The sequence below is a fragment of the Schistocerca serialis genome, chromosome 11 (genome assembly GCF_023864345.2).
Source record: "Schistocerca serialis cubense isolate TAMUIC-IGC-003099 chromosome 11, iqSchSeri2.2, whole genome shotgun sequence".
Lineage (NCBI taxonomy): Eukaryota > Metazoa > Arthropoda > Insecta > Orthoptera > Acrididae > Schistocerca > Schistocerca serialis.
The window spans coordinates 73,158,382-73,183,866 of NC_064648.1; positions in this window are offsets into that span (position 1 = coordinate 73,158,382).

Below are 25,485 nucleotides of genomic sequence, written 5' to 3' on the forward strand. Positions count from 1 at the left end.
CCTTATATTATACCATTTTCATAAAAGGAAGCAGAGAGAAAAGAAATCCAAAAGATGGTCTCAGGGGGGATTATTGAAATGTCAACTAGCGGGTATAATAACCTACTTGTGGGTGTAAAGAAGAAGAATGGTCATGTCAGGTTGGTTCTGGATGCCAGGAAGTTAAACGAAATCATTATAGGGTCGAGTGATAGACCAGCCAACATAGATGACATTTTGCAAAAGTTCCATGGATGTAAATTTCGATGTGACTTGTGGCTATTGGAATATCAGTTTGGCCAAGGAATCTAGGCCATGTACAGCATTTTTATATGAAGGTAAGTGTTACCAATACTGTGTGATGCCATTTGGTCAGAACTTGTCTGTGTGTGTGTTTATCAGAGCTATTGACAAGGTGCTAGGTGAGATATTAACCAATGAAATAACAGTCTATGTAGATACTATCCTAGTAGCGAATGCAGAATGTTTCAAGCACTATTAAGATTCTGAATGAAGTACTGAGGGCTATGTATAGAGGAATCACAAAACTAAAATTAAGTAAAGAAGGAAATTTCATTTTTGGGTCACAGGATTAACGAAGAAGGTATACAGCCTGATGCAGAAAACCTTGCTGCCATTGCAGGTTTCCCACACCCCCAAAACAAGAAGGGTCTTAAAGCTATGTTTGGCTTGTTTGGCTTCTACTGAAAGTTCACATCAGATCAGTCATTTAACCATCCTTGTCTTGGTAATTTGTTGAGAAAGAATGTGGTGTGGAATTGGACAGAGGAGTGTTGAAGATGCATTTCAGAGTTTGAAAAACAAAATAAGTAAATGATAAGATGCTAGGACTTCGAAATTTTTCACTGACTTTCTGTATGCAAGTTTCTTGGTTTGGGGGTAGAAATTTTGCACATAGTACCTACTGGGATGGGGGCAGAACTCAAAACAATTGCTTTTGCTAGTAGAACATTACAGCCACATCAAAAGAACTATTCCATTTCAGAATTAGGCTTTGGCAATTAAATTTGGATTTCAAAAGTTTGAGTACTATTTGCTTAGACATAAGACCATAGTGTATATAGATCACAAGGCTTTGAGTTACCTTCAGAAGTACAGGCTGAAACACACCAGGTTAACTAGGTCAGCTTTGTATTTCCAACAATTTGATTTGGAGGTAAGATATGTAAGACAATATTGTGCCTGATGTGTTATCTAGGATGCCAACAGGGAAGAAGGATACTGACAGTAGTGAGAACCATCAAGAACAAGTAAGGTTGCTTTATTCGCAGAGAGTGAAGGACAACAAAATTAGGAAAATTTGCAAACCAATGAGAAGGTAGCAGAATGGGGATACAAATTTAAGGTTGGTTAAGCAGTATTACAACATTCCAAAGGTGAAACAGTACTATAATATACACAAAGGGTTGTTATTTAGGAGGAAAAATTTGAATGATCAGGACTGGAAGTTATGCTTTCCTGACCAACATGTTGATAAATTTATTGACTACTTGCATGAGAGTTATGGACATTATGGGATCAGGAAAATAGTAGCTAAGATACAGGAGACAGTAATATTTAACAATTTGTGGAGAAGGGTTAATCAGAGACTAGAAAGGTGTGATAAATGCCAGAGAGTAAAGACAACTGTTGTGCTATCAAAAGGCTTAATGCAGTCTGACCTTCCTAGCGAACCTAAAGAGATTATAGCAGGTGACCTTCTAGGAACATTGCCTGCATCTACAGGAGGTTGTAAGTATATTTTCATTGTTTTGGACACATTCTCAAAATATGTAAAACTGTATCCAATTAAGAAGGCAAATACTAATAGTATAATGGAGAAGTTGAAATCTGATTACTTCTGCAATGTAGTGGTACCAAAATCACTTTTGTCTGACAATGGCCCACAATTTGTTTCAGAGAGGTTTCAACACTGTATGGCAATACTAAAGATAAAACACAAAGATTTCTACCTATTTTCCACAAAGTAACATGAGTGAAAGGGTTATGAAGGAAATTAATAGACTGTGCAACACTTACTGTAGTAAGAAACACTGCTTGGGTGGGTCATATTCGGCATTTTGAAAATATTATCCACATTTTATGGAACATATCAGCAGGATATACCCCATATGCGCTTATGTTCGATGAGAGACCCAGCAACATCACCAGAGCAGAAATGGATTTCCCTTGGGTAAGACGAAAAAATGAAATTGGCTAAACAGATGATGAAAAAGAAAGCAGCAGGAAGGAAGAGAAAGCATGACAAAGGAGGGAATCCAGTGTGTTTCAGAATAAGTGACCTTGTCCTCATCAAAACCAAAGAAAAATATAACAAAGTAAATGACAAGATTAAGAAGTTTTTGCATGTGTATCATGGTCTTTTCAGAGTGGTACACATTGTCCATGACAACTCTTATGAATTGACTTACTCAATGACTAACAGAATTTTTGGATTAAAGAATATTATTGACCTGAAACTCTATGTATTGCCAATTAGATGTTTGAATATTGGCTCACAACAGATTAAAACGTTTCTGAGCTTGGGTAGTATTGATTTTGTTAGGAGAATGGAGTGTGCATTGAGCCAGAAGTAAGACCTGCTAACAAGTAGAGGGTTCAACACTCTGTGTTGGATTCATTATGTGGTGATAATGCTTACCACAGCTGTCTGTCTAATTTTTTGTTTCCTGATGCAGGAAAACTCTTCTCCTATCATATCTGTAGTTGATAAGTGAATCAGAAACATTCTATCTTTGACTTTCATGTGATTTTGTACAGCTGTCACCTTTATATATATTATGTTTGTTAGTGATAAGTAATGGTATCATAAGAGGATGGAAGAAAAGGATTCTGGTGTTACAAAATATGTTGAATGTAAATTGGTACCACGCTTAAAGAATTTCTGTCAACGAGGTAAGATAAACAGGAAATGAAAGGTGTCAGCATATTTCGAGGAGAAGGTGCAGATTATCTGAAAACTGTAATTAACATTTTGAGTAATCAGCTCATGTGTGAAGTTAGTATAATTTGGTGCAGCAGCAGAGGCCATGTGCAGCATAAACCATCTTGAATACTACGTCTTAATATTAATTGTGGTATAATAGAAGCGTTTGTGCTCAGTGCAGTCAGTATATTGAGATAACTATCTACCTACAGTAGTGTGTCATGGTACTGCCTTGTCTAACATTAAGGAAATAAAACTTTAAGCATAGTTGCCTGGAGTAATGTTTGTGGAAAGAAGAAGGAAGATTTGTATGTATATTGCCCTTCAGGCTAGAATCTCAAGCAATTTGATGGGATACAGTGAGATAATAGTTTTTCTAAGTGATAATCTTGTCTGATCAGTAATGGGAGTTTAACAGAGAGAGAAATACTTTTGTGAGGTACAAGTCATATAATTCTGCATCATTGGATCTGTATGCTATCCAAAAACTTCTATTTTTTTCTGAGGAATTATGAGCTTAAAGTGGTAGTACTCGAATTAAGAAAAGTAATTATGCTGATTAACTGATAACTGTGGTGCTAGAGTGATGTGAATATTGTGACAGGTCAACTATTTGGTAATATTTTGTGATTTTCTGGTTTAATGACAGTAGTACTCAGAGTTGGGTGGAGAAGTAGGGCAATGACTTGATCAATGAGTTTTGATTTGAGTGGTAATTAAGTTATGTGATAGTAACTATTCTTTTTTCATAATGTAATGATTAGTATATCTATGCTACTGCACATTTTGAGTTTTTGCTAGAGGTAATGTACATATTTTGGACATTAAGGTGGTGAGTCCATAAATGATGTGAATTGCAAACCAGGACTTCGCATTTCAGTGATTTTGTAAATGGAACAGATACCCAAATCTTTCAAGTTTAAACAGTTTTGGACAGAGTTATGACCTAGAGTAATGTTTTGTAGTGTAATATGCACTTGATTTTAAAAGTTTTACTTGTTCCCACCTTTTGTACAATAGTTAATTTTAGTGCTAATTATTGTGATATTATGAGAACTATGTAATGTATTTATCTATGAAGTAAAGACTATCATTTACCATTAGAGTGAAACATTTTTCTTTACACTTACATAGAAGTAAAAGAGAATGTACTCAAGTATGGTATTTTGTCTAATTCTTTCAGGTAGTGTGGTGAGGAGAACCACCTCCAAGGAAGCTGACAGCATTGCATTTCCTTTCTAACTGTCAATTGGACATGTTGATGGCATGGAAAAATTTTTGAGAAAAAGTGTTAAATCTCATTAAAAGAGTGAAAATGCTTGTACAAATTTCTAAGCATTGAAAAAATGAAATTTTCTGTTGGAAAATGAACTGCAAGGCACAATGCAATTTAACTTTTGCAACCCATGATCATTTATTCTTTGAAGCAGGACAGAACTTGTATAAAATGATATGTATCTTAGAATGTAATGTTTGTTATCCAAAAACAAAATCACTTATGATGACGATGCCTATTTTTATTAAAAATATAATTTGTAGATATTTTGTGCCAATATGCAAATATTTTGTATGGGCATTTTCATATGGCCACTTCACATATAACATTGAAAAACATATGTAATGTAGTTTTTTATGAGATTTGTTATGCAATATTTTTTTGTTGTAGACTGTTAAACCCACTTTCTGGGATCACTTGTGATCATTGAATAGCTATTTGCAATATCTATCTGGTCAATCCAATGAAGGAATAATATAACGAAGCAAGCTGGGATCTCTTTACTTCCTTTCTTGTTTTTCCATCTGGCTCCTTAAATTCATTTTTGATGAATCACCATTAACATACATGAGTATAATCTGCATTTCCATAAAAGAGAGAGGTTGGCCCTCAGTCTCAAGAAATACAGCTCATCAGGTCTAATTTTGTGCTCAGTTTTGTGAATATAATTAATTCTTTTATTTATTTTGACCATTCCTAGTTAATATGTTTTGCTACAGATCATTTTAGGGTGAAATCAATAATTGTTTCAAGACTTGGATTCTATTGTTGACTTCCAAACAAATATAAATTTTGTACTAGTTATAAACTTTTGGAAGAACTACTAGCATTCTTAAAATATTTATTTATGTCTATTCAAAAACATATTAGCAAAGCAAGCTCTTAAATAATTTCAAAATACCATAATTACCAGATTTGTCAAAAGTATTGTTTGTATAACTATATCAGCTAAGTTCATTATTTAAGTAAATAATTCAGCCTAACCTTTGTGGTAGAACGAACTGTTATAAAGAAGGAATTTTTTGATAGATTAATTTAACTGAATGAGTGACATTTTAATTGTAATTTCTGTAACTTAAACATCAAACATCAAACAGTGTATAGTTTTAGTGCCTATTATTGTCAGGATGTATAAAGGAGTGATTTTTTGTCGTAAAATAGTCAGCCCTCAGCTGATCTTTAGACATGAAACATGTACCAGGTAGATTAACAACAATTCATCAGCTTAACAGTTGAATAAGTGTAACACAAATAGGCCGCATGTTAGAACAATCTGTGACAATGTCTGTTTACTTTATTTGAAAAATAGTGTCACACGTACCATATTATTCTGCAAGAACTGTGAACTTTGTGGTTAGGTTATTACTGTTCATAGATGTTCAACAGCAAACTATTGTAGCACTATGCTGACGTTGCCTGCAACCTATTAATGATGCTTATCAACATTTACCAATAGTGAACTGTGTAAAATATATATATATATAATAAATGGAAACATTCCACGTAGGAAAAATATATCTAAAAACAAAGATGATGTGACTTACCAAATGAAAGTGCTGGCAGGTCGACAGACACACAAACAAACACAAACATACACACAAAATTCAAGCTTTCGCAACAAACTGTCGCCTCATCAGGAAAGAGGGAAGGAGAGGGAAAGACGAAAGGATGTGGGTTTTAAGGGAGAGGGTAAGAAGTCATTCCAATCCCGGGAGCGGAAAGACTTACCTTAGGGGGGAAAAAAGGAAAAAAGGACGGGTATACACTCGCACACACACACACACACACACACACACACACACACACATATCCATCCACACATATACAGACACAAGCAGACGTATTTAAAGACCTAGACAGCGATGTGCATGAAGGTTAGGTGGTTGTGTTGCCGCTAAAACACGTTAAAGGACGGAGAAATTCGGGAAAATTTCGAAAAAACGTGTAAATGTATTAAAAGGAGTGGTGTTGTGGTGAAAGATTACGAAAATGGGGCTAAAAATTGTCTGACGAAGAAATAATGACGTTAAAACCTGTGGGGAGCGGCTAAAAATGATCAGTGACGTGCGAAAAACGGAAGTGGAAATAAAGTGAAAGTTATCAGAACTAGCCGAAATGGTTGTTTAATACGTGAAAGCAGCTGTTATTGAACTAGAAACGGTGGATTTTATAGCAGCGGTAGTGTTGAATGCGGAAAATAAAATTTTTTTGGTTATGGTTTGGAAGTCGGTTATGTATTATTGAGTATATATAGGCGGGATAAAATTGTATTACGGTAAAAAGGGGAAGGTGAATACGAAGTAAGACTACTGGTAAAAACAGAAAGAGAAAATAAAGAGAAAATAAGACGACAGCAAAGATTTCGAAATGCAACAGCGACAATAAGAAATGTAATTGTAGGGTTCAAATTAATGATATGGTTATAATAAAGGGAAACATTCCACGTAGGAAAAATATATCTAAAAATAAAGATGATGTGACTTACCAAATGAAAGTGCTGGCAGGTCGACAGACACACAAAAAAAACACAAACATACACACAAAATTCAAGCTTTCGCAACAAACTGTTGCCTCATCAGGAAAGAGAGAAGGAGAGGGAAAGACGAAAGGATGTGGGTTTTAAGGGAGAGGGTAAGGAGTCATTCCAATCTCGGGAGCGGAAAGACTTACCTTAGGGGGGAAAAAAGGAAAAAAGGACGGGTATACACTCGCACACACACACACACACACACACACACACACACACATATCCATCCACACATATACAGACACAAGCTGCTTGTGTCTGTATATGTGTGGATGGATATGTGTGTGTGTGTGTGTGTGTGTGCGAGTGTATACCCGTCCTTTTTTCCCCCTAAGGTAAGTCTTTCCGCTCCCGGGATTGGAATGACTCCTTACCCTCTCCCTTAAAACCCACATCCTTTCGTCTTTCCCTCTCCTTCCCTCTTTCCTGATGAGGCAACAGTTTGTTGCGAAAGCTTGAATTTTGTGTGTATGTTTGTGTTTGTTTGTGTGCCTGTCGACCTGCCAGCACTTTCATTTGGTAAGTCACTACATCTTTGTTTATATATATATATACTGAATTTGAATATGTGAACATATAATTATAATTGCTTCTGCAAAACCTGTCTGTGCTTAACTTAATATCCTTTGATGCTTGGACTTCGCAAGACATTTGATGATGAAGGCAGCAAAGGACTCCGTGGGCACTGGCACTGGTTGTAATTACACAAAAATCCACTTCACATACTTCCATAAATAAAAATGCTTAGTACTGCTCTTGAACATTACATTCTTCACACTCATATTAAATACATTTAGACTGTAGTACTTTTTGCTCTACAAAATGCACATCCTTCTCTCTTATGAGAAAAACTTTGACTGTCCTCCACAACTAAAACAAAAAACAGTACATCAAAAAATGAACGTGAAAAATTATCTTTGTTTGTCTGCGCCTGCTTAGTTATTGTCTCTACCGAATTTTATTTCCATCAGTATCTTATTCTTGCTTGTTCTTAATTAAATACTAATATAGCAGCATCCTGGGGGGTCTTACATCATGTTCCTGTACAATTGCCCCCATACTGTACGTGGACATGTTATGGAAACGTACAGTGTTGTTCTTTTTTAGTTCACACTTGCTGATAGGTGTTGACATCCTTTATTTGTAGGCTTCCCTTACTTTATTTTTTGGAATGGATATGTCAGCTTATCCTAAAAAATTCTACAAGAAATTGAAATATTATACACATAATACATCAGTTCATTACATATTTAAGTTTTATGTGTTAACAATAACGTCCAGATTGCTTCATTCTAACTGCCATGTTGTGCGCTAGCGTACTGGCTGTTTCAATGGCATGAAACAGTTGCCAATGGTCAACATGCGATATGTTACCATTGCACGTGGGTGCACTCGTTTTCTTGGTGTTGATGTCATATCGAGTGTTACACTTTCACTTGGTTGCCATGTATTGAAGAATTGATGTGATGTTTCTCTTCATTTTGAGTGCAGTGAGTGTGTGCTTATTGTTCAAAATCTGACACTATGGCAGAAGGTATCTATTTTGGCAGCTCAGGTGTCAATACTACCCATCATAATCCCATTTTCAGCGGAGAGAAGCTTGACCATCAGCATCTGTCAATGAGGTGAGTACCAGCTAAACAACTTTAGTTCACTTGTCCATGTATCAAGCATTGTGAGCCACGGTACTCATTTCATTGCACATGCATGTTCATATCACCACACTTGAACATGCACTTGTTAAAAGACATATATAGCCGTCTAACACATTGTATAAACCACTTGTCCTTGAAGTTCATTTCTTCATATAAAGTTTGGTTTTCAACGAAAATTCAAACAAGTTTTTACAACAATACACATAACATGATAGCTTATACCTATGGGTGACATTCCATCGATTAGTTATATTATGAAAATAAAATTTTTCACTAACTAAAGTTTGCTTGTTTGATTCAACTAATTTTCAATTAAATCACATATACAAATTAATTCCATATCGCATTTTTATACCACAATACAAACATATGATACATTTCTGCTTCATTTCATAGATAGGCTCTTATCACTTATGGGAGCTCATTTTCTTCTTAGTTACAGGAGGAAAAAGAAAAGGACATTTGAAATATGACTAAAACATTGTGCATTGTTGGCCCAACTACTGGTTCAAGGATTTATGAGGAAAGGTTACTGATAGAATCATGAACTAGTTGCTAAGGAACTTTCGTTCATTGAAATAATGTATAGCGACTAATCATTGACCAAGTGTCATGTTGTTTCTTCACATGTTAGTGCTGTTTACTACAATTCGAGTGTAGCTTAGTGTGAAATCTAATGTTTTCACCATTGTAGACTTATCTTTCTTCAGTACCTGAAACTGTCATTATTCAAGCTTTCACGGGACATGATAAAAATTAACTGGTTTTTGTAAAAATCTCCTGCTTCATTAAGTATGTGTACTCTGCAGTGAATAGGTGGCAACACTTCTCATACTGCGATGATGCATATTTCATTTTTTCATTTGCCTATGACCTTTTCTGTAATTATTCCTATAACTAAATTGTTTACTCGATGTGTGGCCCATTTCTTCATTTGGAACCTGCTTTCTCAACGCAATGGTCTTCTGCACCGTAACAGTGCACTGGTCACTGAAAGAAAATAACTTAAAACTAATTTAAAATTAATTGCATTTCATAGCTGTATGGCCACTGATATATTTAGTCATTGCATATGTCTGCAGATATTTCCATACTTTGCTTCAATTCATAGATTTTCGTTTATTCTGTTACCTATTATGATAATTCATTCTGCAAAGAAAGTTATTTGACTTTTCTTACGGCATTTTGTCATTAGTCCTTAGCTCACACATGTTGTACAGTTTCTCATAACACTTCCCTTTGGTTGTAAATATTGTTGTATATGGCTTAGTGTTTAATTAGATCTATGTGTACAAGTAGCAATGGGTTCCTTAGTTCTTAGACAGTAGGTGTATTTGCATAGTAATTCCGTTTACTTTATATTTAAGTTAAGTATACTTTCCATTCCTATTTTGTTTGCACCTTCAGCCAAACTGTCATGCATGCCCACAGGTCAGTGCCTGCCCCCCCCCCCCCCCCCCCCCCCCCCCCATCAGCATGTATTGTTGAGCCATAAGCTAATTTTTTTTATACTTTTGCTTCTCGTGAAGCGGCGTGTTACTTCTCATTGCTGATAAGTTTTATGCCTATGTGTACAAATAAAGAGAGTCACTTATCCCTAAACACATTACATTATCTTAAATTATTATCTAGAAGAAAAATTAGACTTAGAATTATGTACACTATGTACAAATGTACAATTGTCTTGTAATACAAAAATGTTACCTAGCTTCACTATTCTATAAAGGCTTTTATATCTTTGTGAGGGTAGAGACCATTGTCGATTTAGGGTGCATCCGTAAAAGGACTCGTTACCCTACAAAGAATTCTGTAGCATGTTTCAGCTTATAAATTTTCTTTCTATACTGAGCCCTGTTTTCTAGAGTAACTATGGCTTGTTTGAATTTTTTCTGTACTGCCATTTCTGTGGTGGGCGCCTTTGGTATGGATGACTCCCACTTATTCGTTTGTTTTGTCTGGAACATAGATTCATTAGGTGTGAAAGATGTTGAAGAATGTGGAAGGTTATTGACAACTTGCATGAAAGGAGTAACATATTCTACCCATCGGGTGTGTGTGTCTGGCGTGTATGTCCTAATAAACTGGTTAAATTCCTTAAAGACTCGTTCAGCTGGGCTTGCTTCTGGGTGAAAAAAGCTTACTAACATGTGCTTTATGCCTTGTGATTTCATAAATTGTTTCCACTTTTGCCCAACAAAATATGAAGCATTACCAGTTAGTAGTACCTTTGGTTTACGTACTCTTCTCAAATAGTCTCCCTCCAATCTTTTCTTGATATATGTGGCTGTTGCATTTTTAATGGCATACATTTTGACATGTTTCGAAAAAAAATTGTATAGTGCTACTATGTATTTTAGTCCTCTATCACTTCATGGATATGGACCAACTATGTTTAGGGATACCATATCTAGAGGGTTTTTTGTGAGTGTTGGGTGTAGCTCAGTATATTTTGACACATTTGACTGTTTTGATTTTTGACATACTGCACACTTTCTTAATACCTGTAGGACCCCTCAAATTTGGAAAATAGCAAAGTGTTGCAGTTTTTTAGAACATTTGCCTACTCCATAATGTCCCTTGTACTCCTGATACCATTTATTTACCTTTCCACTTCCATCTTGCTTAAGGTTTTGCATGGCTTTCCTCCATCTGCGGTCTTGCTGCTGTATAATTTTCATCTGCTTACAAAACTTATGATAGTCAGAATGTTGTGTCATACTTTGCATTAATAGCATTTTGATTTCTGCATCTGGCTCTGTTAACTCACCAAATTCCTCTACACCTAGTGCTCGCCTAGTCAAGGCATCTGCAATAATGTTCTGACTTCCTTTGACATAATCTCAAAATTGAATTCTTGTAAATGTAGGCACCACCTAGCTAATATACAGTGCAATAGTTTATATGTTAAAAGAAATGACAGTGACTGGTGGTCACAGTACACTTTGGTATACGTGCCCCTCAAAAATTATTCAAACTTTTTAAATGCCGATATTAACGCTAAACTTTCCAATTCTGACACAGACAATGTGCTTCTGATAATGGGCGACTAGCAAAACTGATGACCTTGGGTACTTCTTTACCTTCTTCTTCTTGCATCTGGAATAAGCATGCCCCCAGCTCTTGAGATGAGACATCTGTGCATAGAAAAAAATTCTTGGACATATCCGAGTGGCTAAGAAGGTTTGCATTTACCAATAGCTGTTTAATGTTATTAAAGTCCTCTTGACACTTATCATTCCATAACCAAAGCCTATTCTTTCATACCATAATAGACTGAGCAATGCATCACCGTTCATTAGTTGTTGTGGTACAGATTTACGAAATTTAGTTGTTTTTTATTCCTTGGAGCTGGAAAATTGCATATGGCATCAACCTTTTTTCAGATCAGGTAATATACCTTGTTCTGACACAACATGTCCTAAAAATTTGACTTGCTCCTTACAAAAACTAGACTTTTTTAAATTTGCTGTTACTTTGTAATCTGCAAATCATTGAAGCACCTGTTCAATGAGCCTGATATGTTCTGACCAAGTAGGTGTGGCTATTAGCAGGTCATGTACATAGACAGTGACTTTGCTACGCAATTCTGTCCTAAAACCTTGTCCAATGCAGATGTAAGCACAGCCCTGCGCCAATGTCCAGTCCAAAAGGTAGAACACAAAATTCGTAACTTCTGCCCCCACGAACAAGTGCAGTACAGTATATTTTCAACTTTCTTCATAGAGCTTTATTTGCCAGTAGGATATTTTAGGATCAAGTATACTGAAATATTTTGTATTGTAAAACTGTAGAAGCTGTTTGTCCAAGCTGTCTGGCCTTATGTGTACTGGTACCATAATCTCATTGATAACTCTGGCATTGAGAACTAATCTTACAGAACCATCTGGTTTGCTTGCTGGTAATCTAGAACTACAATAGGGTGAAAATGAAGGTTGTACAATTCCTCATTTAATCATACGATTAATCTCTTCCTTTGCTACCTCTCGTTTTGCCCATGGAATAGGATATGACATTACACAAAATGTTTCATGTGGATGGACTACAAATTTTTATTCATAGTCTTTGATTACTCCTGCCTCCTAACTGAAAACACTAGCATACTCAACTAAGTTCTCGTCATTGCATCTCATTTAGTACTTGTGATTCACTTAGTTTCTGCATTACCAATTCATAACTAACCTCAGTGTTCACTTCTTGTTCAGTATCAATTTTGTTGGTGAAATACAAAGCTGCAAAGAAATACTGTACTACGACATTTGACACTGGTTTGTTTTGGTTACTTTCATCAGGTGCTTTGACTAAATCAATAAAAAAGATCTGATTCCTTACATAAAAGTGGCATTTACCATTACCTATCTCAATCTGTGTTTTGCACATTCTAAATGTATCCAAGCCAATAAGACAATTAACAATAAGTTTGCCACTTATAAGAAGGTTGCCCTTCACAATGAAATGTTCAATTTGTACTGGAATAAGCGCTTGATGCTTAGCCAATTTAGTCTTATCGCCTGTAGCAGTTTGCAATTTTGTACAGGAAATATTGGGAACTTATCTCTCTTGTTCAGTTCACAAAAAAATGCATTTGACATTAGGTTAGTGGTTAAACCTGAATCTAAAATTAGCTGTGTGACAATATTAGATATTTTCACCTTAATGATTGCTTGTACTTGATCTTCCTTGACCTTATCTACTATATCTAACTCATGCTGATACAAATTATCCTTGATGTCATCTCGTTTGTCAAATCTTATGAAACATGTTTGTAGTTCTGCCTTGCCTGAGAGGTCAATAGCCTTGGACTCTATTATGACCGGTTGGTGTTTTCCGACGGCATAGTGTGACTTAGTTCATTACCTGGAGAAATCTCAGTGATTTGCACTGTGTGTGTACTTAGCCAATTTATATCTTTAGCTGCTGTGCAGTTATTTTGCTGCCCAAAAGTTGGCTGTAGTTCTAGTATGACAAAAGAAAAAAAAGGTCAAATATATTTCAGTTTTTTCCATTTTAATCTGATAATTATATATATATATATATATATATATATATTTATTGTGTTTCACACTAGAATGTTGTGGTCCCAGTTTGGCACAGCTTTGCCACAGGAAACACGAAAGTGGTTGAAGACGTCCGTCTTCTGGTCAGCTCCTGATCTTTATCAGATGGAGGCTAGTTTTTGATTACGCAAATGTTTCTATTATTTGGAAAAGAACAACATGGATTACTTTGTTATATTTTTCTTTGGTTTTGATGAGGACAAGGTCACCTATTCTGAAACACACTGGATTCCCTCCTTTGTCATGCTTTCCCTTCCTTCCTGCTGCTTTCTTTTTCATCATCTGTTTAGCCAATTTAATCTTTTCGTCATACCTGAGGGAAATCCATTTCTGCTCTGGTGATGTTGCTGGGTCTCTCATCGAACATAAGCGCATATGGGGTATATGCTGTCGATATGTTACATAAAATGTGGATAATATTTTCAAAATGCCGAATATGACCCACCCAAGCAGTGTTTCTTACTACAGTAAGTGTTGCACAGTCTATTAATTTCCTTCATAACCCTTTCACTCATGTTACTTTGTGGAAAATAGGTAGAAATCTTTGTGTTTTATCTTTTGTGTTGCCATACAGTGTTGAAACCTCTCTGAAACAAATTGTGGGCCATTGTCAGACAAAAGTGATTTTGGTACCACTACATTGCAGAAGTAATCAGATTTCAACTTCTCCATTATACTATTAGTATTTGCCTTCTTAATTGGATACAGTTTTACATATTTTGAGAATGTGTCCAAAACAATGAAAATATACTTACAACCTCCTGTAGATGCAGGCAATGTTCCTAGAAGGTCACCTGCTATAATCTCTTTAGGTTCGCTAGGAAGGTCAGACTGCATTAAGCCTTTTGATAGCACAACAGTTGTCTTTACTCTCTGGCATTTATCACACCTTTCTAGTCTCTGATTAACCCTTCTCCACAAATTGTTAAATATTACTGTCTCCTGTATCTTAGCTACTATTTTCCTGATCCCATAATGTCCATAACTCTCATGCAAGTAGTCAATAAATTTATCAACATGTTGGTCAGGAAAGCATAACTTCCAGTCCTGATCATTCAAATTTTTCCTCCTAAATAACAACCCTTTGTGTATATTATAGTACTGTTTCACCTTTGGAATGTTGTAATACTGCTTAACCAACCTTAAATTTGTATCCTCATTCTGCTACCTTCTCATTGGTTTGCAAATTTTCCTAATTTTGTTGTCCTTCACTCTCTGCAAATAAAGCAACCTTACTTGTTCTTGATGGTTCTCACTACTGTCAGTACCCTTCTTCCCTGCTGGCGTCCTAGATAACACATCAGGCACAATATTGTCTTACATACCTTACTTCCAAATCAAATTGTTGGAAATACAAAGCTGACCTAGTTAACCTGGTGTGTTTCAGCCTGCACTTCTGAAGGTAACTCAAAGCCTTGTGATGTATATACAACTATGGTCTTATGTCTAAGCAAATAATACTCAAACTTTTGAAATCCAAATTTAATTGCCAAAGCCTAATTCTGAAATGGAATAGTTCTTTTGGTGTGGCTGTAATGTTCTACTAGCAAAAGGGATAGTTTTGTGTTCAGATCCCATCCCAGTACGTACTAATTGGAAAATGTCTACCCCCAAACCAAGAAACTTGCATACAGAAAGTCAGTGAAAAATTTCAAAGTCTTAGCATCTTATTATTTACTAATTTGTTTTTCAAACTCTGAAATGCATCTTCACACTCCTCTGTCCAATTCCACACCACATTCTTTCTCAACAAAATACCAAGACAAGGATAGTTAAATGACTAATCTGATGCAAACTTTTGGTAGAAGCCAAACAAGCTTTAAGATCCTTCTTGTTTTGGGGGTGTGGGAAACCTGCAATGGCAGCAAACTTTTCTGCATCAGGCTGTATACCTTCCTCGTTAATCCTGTGACCCAAAAATGAAATTTCCTTCCTTACAAATTCAGATTTACTTAATTTTAGTTTTGTGCTTCCTCTCTACATAGCCCTCAGTACTTCATTCAGAATCTTACAGTGCTTGAAACATTCTGCACTCACTACTAGGATAGTATCTACATAGACTGTTATTTCATTAGTTAATATCTCACCTAGCACCTTGTCAATAGCTCTGATAATCACACACACAGAAAAGTTCTGACCAAATGGCATCACACAGTATTGGTAACACTTACCTTCATATAAAAATGCTGTACATGGCATAGATTCCTTGCCCAAACTGATATTCCAATAGCCACAAGTCACATCGAAACTTACATCCATGGAACTTTTGCAAAATGTCATCTATGTTGGCTGGTCTATCACTTGACCCTATAATAATTTCATTTAACCTCCTGGCATCCAGAACCAACCTGACACCACCATTCTTCTTCTTTACAACCACAAGTAGGTTATTATACCTGCTAGTTGACATTTCAATAATCCCCCCTGAGACCATCTTTTGGATTTGTTTTCTCTCTGCTTCCTTTTTTGGAAACGGAATAATATAAGGTTTTCTGAAAAATGGTTGAGGATCCTTAAATTTTAATTTGCACTCAAAATCTTTTACCAAACATGGACTGTCTGAAAATGCCTTACTGGTGCTTTTAATTCTTCCCTTTGTTTATCTGTAACATCCCCAAAATCCTCAACTCCCTTTATTATTTCCAACCTTGCTCTCTCCTCCTCTTCCTCTTCATCAGTAACCTGCACAGTGGTCAAAACTCCCAATGGCAAATCTAATTCAGATTGCACACACTTGCCCATCCCTTCCCAAAATGATACTTCCTACCTACTTCTATTGCACTTTAAATTAAACTTACCACTAGCAAAATCAATATTTATGCACCATTTGTACAAGAAATGAGTCCCAAAAATTACATCAATGCTGAGATTTCAAATCACCAAGAAATTGCACTCCTACAGCTGTCCTGCCTATTCTAGTTAATTGTACCTATCATTTCACACTCCTTGATAGCTTACCAGTTGCATTAATAATTTTTATTCCAGAAACATGCATCACTACTATACCCTCTGTGTTCTTAATAGAGCCAAAAAATGCCTGTGAAGTGCCATTCAAGTCACTACCACTGTCCAGTAAACACATGTATACATTGTACACTTGCTGTTATCACAGGGTGCCACACTTCCTTTTCACTTACTATGTAATCTTCTTCATACAACAAATTCTCAATAGTCCTTTCCCTGGAAAAACTATCATCCTGCTTACCAAAACAATTATCAGACACAGTAAAATGACAGATAGCATGGACCTCATCCTCATTACCACTCTCAAACTCTAACTCAGGGTCCCTGGAGTTTATAATATACCCCATGAGTGTGGAAGCAATTACATAGGTCAGACGATTCATACCGTTTCCGACCACTGCGCAGAACACCAACGCCATATTAAAAATGCAGAATTGGAGAAATCGGCAATTGCGGAGCACAGTCTCACGAACAAACATAAAATATTGTTTTATGAAACTAAAATTCTGTCCCATGCCTACACGTACTGGGATTCTGTTATTAAAGAGGCTGTGGAAATATGAATGAGCCAAAAGAACTTTAACCATGATAGTGGATACCATCACAGCTGTGCGTGGAAATGAGCGCTTGATGCAGAGAAGCAGCAGAGATGTTCCCTCCAAGGTTTACGTTCAAACAGAAGTGGTGGCGCCACCGGCGCACACAGTGACACTGTCTGAGGCAGCAGCCCGTAATCGCCGACCAATCATAAGCCGACCAATCAGAAGCCGTCTTCGGGATATATAGAGGCTACCATAGCAGCAGTGGAGACAGTCAGCTCCTGACAATGACGATGGAGGTAATCATTGAAAGCTCGAGATTTTATCTAGAACTGACGTGGCAAGAATACCGAGAATGTTTTATGCATAAGTGCCACTGCGAAAAACTTCCTTCCCATCAAATTCTCTAATGAAATCCAATGGATGCAATTCCCCATATGGTTCAAAATTATTAAATTTCTTACAACTATCAAGTGAAGGACTTTTTGGGACACTACACACTCTATGCTGTAGAATTCGTACCTCTTCCTCAGTTTTATCCATTTCAACCAATTTTGAATCACCATTTTTATTTAGTTTTACCAGATTTTTCTCTACCACTACTGAACACTTGGTTTCTACCTTCGTTTCTAAAACATTTTTAATCTCGTCAATTTGGTTCTAAAGTTCAAACCTAGTTTTCGCACAAAATTTCCTGGCTGCTGTGACTTCATCTTTACACTGTTTCTCAAAAGCCTCCACTGTCCTACTACTACTCATTTACTACTCATTAATGTTAATTTCTCATTAGTATTCTGTACTGTTTTCTTTACCCTTTCATCACAATCTTTCACTACTGCCATAACTCTCTTATTTACGTCTGAAAGATTAGAGCTGAATATCTTAATTTCCTTTTTATTTTTTTCTTCAATTCATCCTTTAAGCTAGACAGGTCAGTTTTAATGCTATCAGTTTTATTTTCCACCCTACTATTGCCTTCTCTCATAGTCATACTACTCAAACTACTCATAATTTGCCTCAACATTGCTTATAATTTTCTGCCTGCCATAAACTACTGCGTTTGCTGGCTTTTGCTACCAGATTCTTCCTCCTCAGCCTTAACAATTTCACCCACTTCAGCACTGTTTACATCAATTTTTGCTCACATCACCATACAATGTAGATTATGCTTTTATCATCACATCTACAATATTACTTTTGTCCCTATCATTCAAAGTTATATTCAAGTCTGATTTATGACCACTATCATCTACCAAATCAGTCCCCATTGAGTCTTTCTGTTCATTTAAAAACTTAACTTCTTTTGTCCATTCTCGCCCACCACACTGTCTTACTCGCTAAGGCCACTCACTATATAACATCTAATATAAAATGGCTTTTGCTATTAATTACCTTATTTTTATTCACTTGTCTCCCGGTGCTGCTTCAGTTACTCCCACTCATCCAGAATCCACTTGTTTATATCAGGTGAGTTGAGTCCAGTTGGCAGCCTTATTGGCTGCTGTGGCTGCTCCAATGAGCTTGATTCCTGGTTGGCTGCTGCAGCTGTCCTTCATAATGACTGCTCCAATGGGCTTCATTCGAGAATGGTTGCTGCATTCAACATTTGTAATGCCTGCAGCCATAACCTTGGCTAAAGATTCATTGACTGATGAATGTTGATAAGCCTCATTAGCAGGTTGCAAGCAACATCAGCATAGTGCTACAATAGTTTGCTGTTGAATATCTATGAGCAGTAACAACCTAACCACAAAGTTCACACTTCTTGCAGGATAATATGGTACATGTGACACTATTTTTCAAATAAAGTAAACAGACATTGTCACAGATTGTACTAACATGCGCCTTATTTGTGTTACACTTATTCCACTGTTCATCTGATGCATTGTTGTTAATCTGCCTGGAACATGTTTCATGTCTAAAGATCAGCTGCGGGCTGACTGTCTCAGGACAAAAAATCATTCCTTTATATGTACTCACAATAATGGGCAATAAAACTATACATTGTTTGATGTTTAAGTTACAGAAATTATGATTAAAATGTCACTCATTCAGTTAACTGAATACATCAAAAAATTCCTTCTTTATAACAGTTCCTTCTACCACAAAGGTTAGGCTGAATTATTTGTTTAAATAATGAATTTAGCTGATATGGTTATACAAACAATACTTTCAAGAAATCTGGTAATTAATTTTGAATTAATTGCAGACTGGCTTTGCTAATACATTTTTGAATAGACCCAAATAAATATTTTAAGAATGCTAGTAGTTCTTCTTCCAAATGTGTATAACTAACAAAGAATTTATATTTGTTTACAAGTCAACAATACAATCCAAGTCACAAAATAATAACTGATTTCACCCTATAATGATCTGTAGGGAAAGACATTAACTATGAATGGTCAAAATAAATTAGGAAATTAATTACATACACAAAACTGAGCACAAAATTAGACCTTGTCAGCTATATTCCTTGAGACTGAGGGCCAACCATTCTCTTTTATGGAAAATTCAGATTATACTCATGTACGTTATTGGTAGTTAGTCAAAAATGAATTTAAGGAGGCAAATGGCAAAACGAGAGAGGAAGGAAAGAGATCCCAGCTTGCTTATCACAGTGTCAGTAGTAAGGGTAGCATGTCTGTAAAGGAGAAATAGCATTGTACTCTTCAACATGTAAATTTGAACTATTTGAATACATTGTGTAAACATCAGGTAGCTGATGGATTACCAACAACTTTAGAAACAGAATTTAAGAAATTTGTAGTGAAAACAAAATGTGCAATTTACTTTTTGAAAACAATGCTACAAAGCAAAAGAAACATGAGATGTTATTCATACTCATCTGAAAAGGCCTCACCCAGTTCATAGTTTCGTTGGTGAAAGATTTTTATCGTTTTTAGTTATGATTATTGTAAAGCAGTTAGAGTCTACACTCTCAAACTAAAATATCAAGTTTGTGATTGTTTTGTGGAATATGTTAATGGAATTGCAAATTTACCTAGGAAAAACTACTAATATATGAGATTTAACAATGGGAAAGAGTATTAAAATTCAGGTCTGTAGCAGTTTAGAAAACAGAAAAGAATCATTTTAAATGCATGTCCTCTTTATGTACATGAATTAAATGGTACAACTGAAAAATAAAAAAACGTCAGTTTTGGATATATCAGGATGCTTGTTAGCTGAGTAACTCCCTTTTATAAACTTCTGTAGAGTTGACAGTCCAGAAAATTTTGAGGAGGTGATAATTAGCAACAAGTAAGAAATTTATAAGTGAACAGTGGGTAAGGAAATCGGATGTCAAGCCTACTTTTGCCTGGCATAGTGCAGCAACCTGATGTGACATGAGCTCAACAAATTGTTGGAAGTCCCCTGCAGAAATATTTAGCCAAGCTGCCTCTGTGGATAGCCATAATTGTGAAGGTATTGGCAGTGCAGGATTATGTGCATGAATTGATCTCTCAGTTATGTCCCTTAAAAGTTTGATGGGATTCACATTTGTTGATCTGTGTAGCAAATCATTTGCTCAAATTGTCCAGAATGTTCTTCAAATCAGTGATGAAAAAGTGTGGCTTTGTGGCCTGGTGTATTGTCATCCATAAAAATTTTATTGTTGTTTCAGAATGTGGAGCCCACAAATGGCTGCAAATGGTCTTCAAGTAGCTGAACATAACCAGAAGGACCAGAGGACCCAGTCCATTCCATGTAAACACAGAACACATCATTATGGAGCCACCACCAGCTTACACTGTGCCCTGAAGACAACTTGGGTCCATGGCTTCATGGGTTCTGAACTACTTTTGTACCAAACCATCAGCTCTTACCAGCTGAAATCAGCCCTCTTACAACCAGGCCATGGTTTCCCAGTTATCTAGAGCCCAACCAATATGGTCACAAGTCCAGGAAAGGAGCTGCAGGTGATGTCATGCTGTTAGTTAGCAAAGGCACTCACATCAGTCATCTGCTGTCATAGCCGATTAACTCCACATTTCACATCACTGACCTAACAGACACACTTGCCATAAGTCCCACATCGATTTCTGTGGTTATTTCAAGCAGTGTTGCTTATCTGCTAATTTTAAAGCTCTACACAAACGCTGCTGCTCTTGGTTATTAACTAAAGGCTGTCAGCAACTACACTGCCCATGGTGAGAGGTAACACCTGATATTATGTGTTCTCAGCACTCTTTTGACACTTTGGATCTTGGAACATTGAATTCGCTAATGATTTCCATAGTGTTATGTCCCTTGCATCTAGCTCCAACTATTGTTCTGCACTCAAAGTCTGTTAATTCCCATTTTGCCACCATAATCATGTCAGAAACCTTTTTTTATGGGTCACCTGAGTACCAATGACAGCCCCATCAATGCCCTGCCCTTTTCTACCTTGTGTGTGTGACACTATCAACATCTGTAGATGTACAAGTCACTATCACATGACTTTTGTCACCTCAGTGTAAATGATTTTCTTGTAAAGTGGCTCTTTACAAGAAAATCAGATATCACTTGTAAAGCAAAATTAGTTGTAAGTGTAACCACAGAGCGTTACCACAGAAATCAATATGGGAGATACAGAAAATATATCTGTTAGAACAGTGTCTCAAAATTTGGCGTTAATGAGCAATGGCAGCAGAACAACAAAAAGATTCTACACAGAGTATGCGAAAGAACTTGCCCCCCTTCTAACAGCCGTGTACCGCAAGTCTCTAGAGGAACGGAGGGTTCCAAATGATTGGAAAAGAGCACAGGTAGTCCCAGTCTTCAAGAAGGGTCGTCGAGCAGATGCGCAAAACTATAGACCTGTATCTCTGACGTCAATCTGTTGTAGAATTTTAGAACATGTTTTTTGCTCGAGTATCATGTCGTTTTTGGAAACCCAGAATCTACTATGTAGGAATCAACATGGATTCCGGAAACAGTGATCGTGTGAGACCCAACTCGCTTTATTTGTTCATGAGACCCAGAAAATATTAGATACAGGCTCCCAGGAAGATGCTATTTTTCTTGACTTCCGGAAGGCATTCGATACAGTTCCGCACTGTCGCATGATAAACAAAGTAAGAGCCTATGGAATATCAGACCAGCTGTGTGGCTGGATTGAAGAGTTTTTAGCAAACAGAACACAGCATGTTGTTATCAATGGAGAGACGTCTACAGACGTTAAAGTAACCTCTGGCGTGCCACAGGGGAGTGTTATGGGACCATTACTTTTCACAATATATATAAATGACCTAGTAGATAGTGTCGGAAGTTCCATGCGGCTTTTCGCGGATGATGCTGTAGTATACAGAGAAGTTGCAGCATTAGAAAAATGTAGCGAAATGCAGGAAGATCTGCAGCGGATAGGCACTTGGTGCAGGGAGTGGCAACTGTCCCTTAACATAGACAAATGTAATGTATTGCAAATACATAGAAAGAAGGATCCTTTATTGTATGATTATATGATAGCGGAACAAACACTGGTAGCAGTTACTTCTGTAAAATATCTGGGAATATGCGTGCGGAACGATTTGAAGTGGAATGATCATATAAAATTAATTGTTGGTAAGGCGGGTACAAGGTTGAGATTCATTGGGAGAGTGCTTAGAAAATGTAGTCCATCAACAAAGGAGGTGGCTTACAAAACACTCGTTCGATCTATACTTGAGTATTGCTCATCAGTGTGGGATCCGTACCAGATCGGTTTGACGGAGGAGATAGAGAAGATCCAAAGAAGAGCGGCGCATTTCGTCACAGGGTTATTTGGTAACCGTGATAGCGTTACGGAGATGTTTAATAAACTTAAGTGGCAGACTCTGCAAGAGCGGTGCTCTGCATCGCGGTGTAGCTTGCTCGCCAGGTTTCGAGAGGGTTTGTTTCTGGATGAGGTATCGAATATATTGCTTCCCCCTACTTACACTGCCCGAGGAGATCACGAATGTAAAATTAGAGAGATTAGAGCGCGCACAGAGGCTTTCAGACAGTCGTTCTTCCCGTGAACCATACGCGACTGGAACAGGAAAGGGAGGTAATGACAGTGGCACGTAAAGTGCCCTCTGCCACACACCGTTGGGTGGCTTGCAGAGTGTAAATGTAGATGATGTAGATGTAGAAATGATATTTATTTGCCACTTGCTTTGATGCAAATACTGAAAGTCTTTTTGTCATTCTGTTGTCAAAAGACTTTCATTGCAGAAGAAATTGATGTACAGTCTGCATTATTTTTCTCAGAAGTTTATGTGATGAAACCACCAGTACATAAGGCTGAAACAATAGTGTATGTGAGTTATTGAAAGCATTGTATGGCTTGAGGGAAAGTCCTAGAGCATAGTACGATTGTTGGACGAGTTTTGAAAAAGGCAGGGTTTTAAAAGAAGTAAATACAAGAGGTAGCACCCACTGAACAGCTCAAGGTAGTAGAGCCTGATGGCGGCCAACTATAAATTCCTCAGCAAAACCCAAAGGATATACAAGTTGCTGGACCCTCAGGAGTGTTATCGTTTCCAGCCATCTCTCCTAAGTTGTTAATGCCTCCTCCAAAGGTAAATTTGGAGGCGAGAACCAACAGATAAATGAAAGCAATATGAAAAAAAGGTGAAACAGTGATACTCACTTCTTCACCATACAAAAATTAGTTGCAAGAAGAAGTAAAAAAGAAACAAGAACGAGAAGAAAAAAATTGAAAAGAACACTTTTCAAGACCTAAAACCAAATTCCAGAAAGGCAAATGTTCCAAAATGATAATATCTCTGGAGAAGCAGTCAATCTCAACAACATGTAGCCTGGTAAAAAATCAAAGAAAATATTTGATGAGAGTTCTAGCTCTTCAGACGAAGACAACTCTAAGGAAGCTTGCATATTTTGCAACGAGTTGTATCCACCGTCTCGTTCGAAAGAAGGAAGGATTCAGTGCATTTCCTGTCATGGTTGGGCACATGAGCCATGCTCCAATGCCGAAGAAGAGGATGACACATTTGTTTGTGACTTCTGTTCGTAGTTGATTAGAGCTAAGTTTTGTTTGCAAAATTTGTTCAGTTCTTGAAAATTAATAATTAAATTTAAAGCTTTTTAAAATATACCAGTTATATTTATTTTATAATTTTATAGACTGACAATTTACCTATCAAGTAAAATTGGCCTAATGACATTGATATGTAAGTATTTTAGGCCGAAATATTTAGTAAAAGAACTTGTGGGTGTCTAAACTATTACATTTATTGACTATTTCGAAGTTTGTATTGAGTTAAAAGGTTTTCAATAAAAGTTTACATAAAAGTATACATTGTTTTATATTGATTTAAATGGGTACCCAAATTTACCCAACCCATGGCTTGAAACCGGGTTTTTGCCCCTGTTGAACAAAAAAACTGTAAAAATTGTGTGTTAATTTTAAATTAAAAACATAATAATATGTTGATAACAAATAAGTCAGAAACCTAAAAACTGTGGTTTGTTGATCTGTTGTTAATAGATATGTTTTTATGGCAATTTTAAGTTATGATACCCGGTTTTGTCCAACTCTCTCCATATACACAGGCTACAGTGAAAAAACCAGAACCTGTTGGCATTTATTTACAGATTGTCATGAGTCCCATAGCAGGTACAAGTGACAGTTTTAGAGTGCAAAATGTAAAAACTCCCACAATTCCAATACCTGAGCAGTTACCTACCAGAATTTCAGGTAACTACAATAACAACATAAATACGACCGAAAATGCCACGTGTCTCTCAATTACTTTGCAGACAAAGGTTTTCTGAGACACTGACAGTTTCCTACATTCACTAACAAAGGCAAAATAATGAAGCCAGTAGCATATATCAGTGCTTTTTGTCATGTATTTCCATGCAACTGGACGGAAGCACAGAAAATCAGATTGTAAGAAGCAGTGCCTCAGTGGCTATTCACTCACACAAGAGTGAATGCGCTAGACAGGACAGTGTGCTCCTTATATAGCATCAGTCCTGGCGCACGCAGCGAATGTGGACTGCTGGGCGCCCATTGATAAAGCGCCGGAAATGGGATATACGCAAGGTGACGTTCTTTTATATACAACTGAAGTGGCCAAAGTTTGCAACACTTATATTCAATTTGAACAAGCTTTCCACGACTGGTCTGAGGCAGTGTAAGAAAGACTCAGCTGTGAGGTTTTCAACCGCGCACCATTCAATGGAGAATACGGTAGTGTACGTGGACACTTTGAAAAATAACTGAACAAGATACACTACTGGACAAACTCAATATCGCAGGTAGGCGTGTTAAATATTTTAAAAAGTCGTTTATCATCACACATTAGAGAAAAGTCAGTCACAAAGCCAGAACACAAGACTGAATCCTTTTTGTCAGTGCTTGATTCTATCAACTTAATTTATGAGGAAAGACCTGTACCGAATAGAACAACAGCAAATCAGGCACAACGTCAGCATAGTTATGTAAATCAGTCAGTAAAACGTGATCTAAATACATAGCGAGGATGGTCCACACCACAGCAAAATTACATTCCCAGAGGAAACGAGCACGGTAACAGGAATGGAAAAAAACAAATGATTTAAGAGAAATTTTTA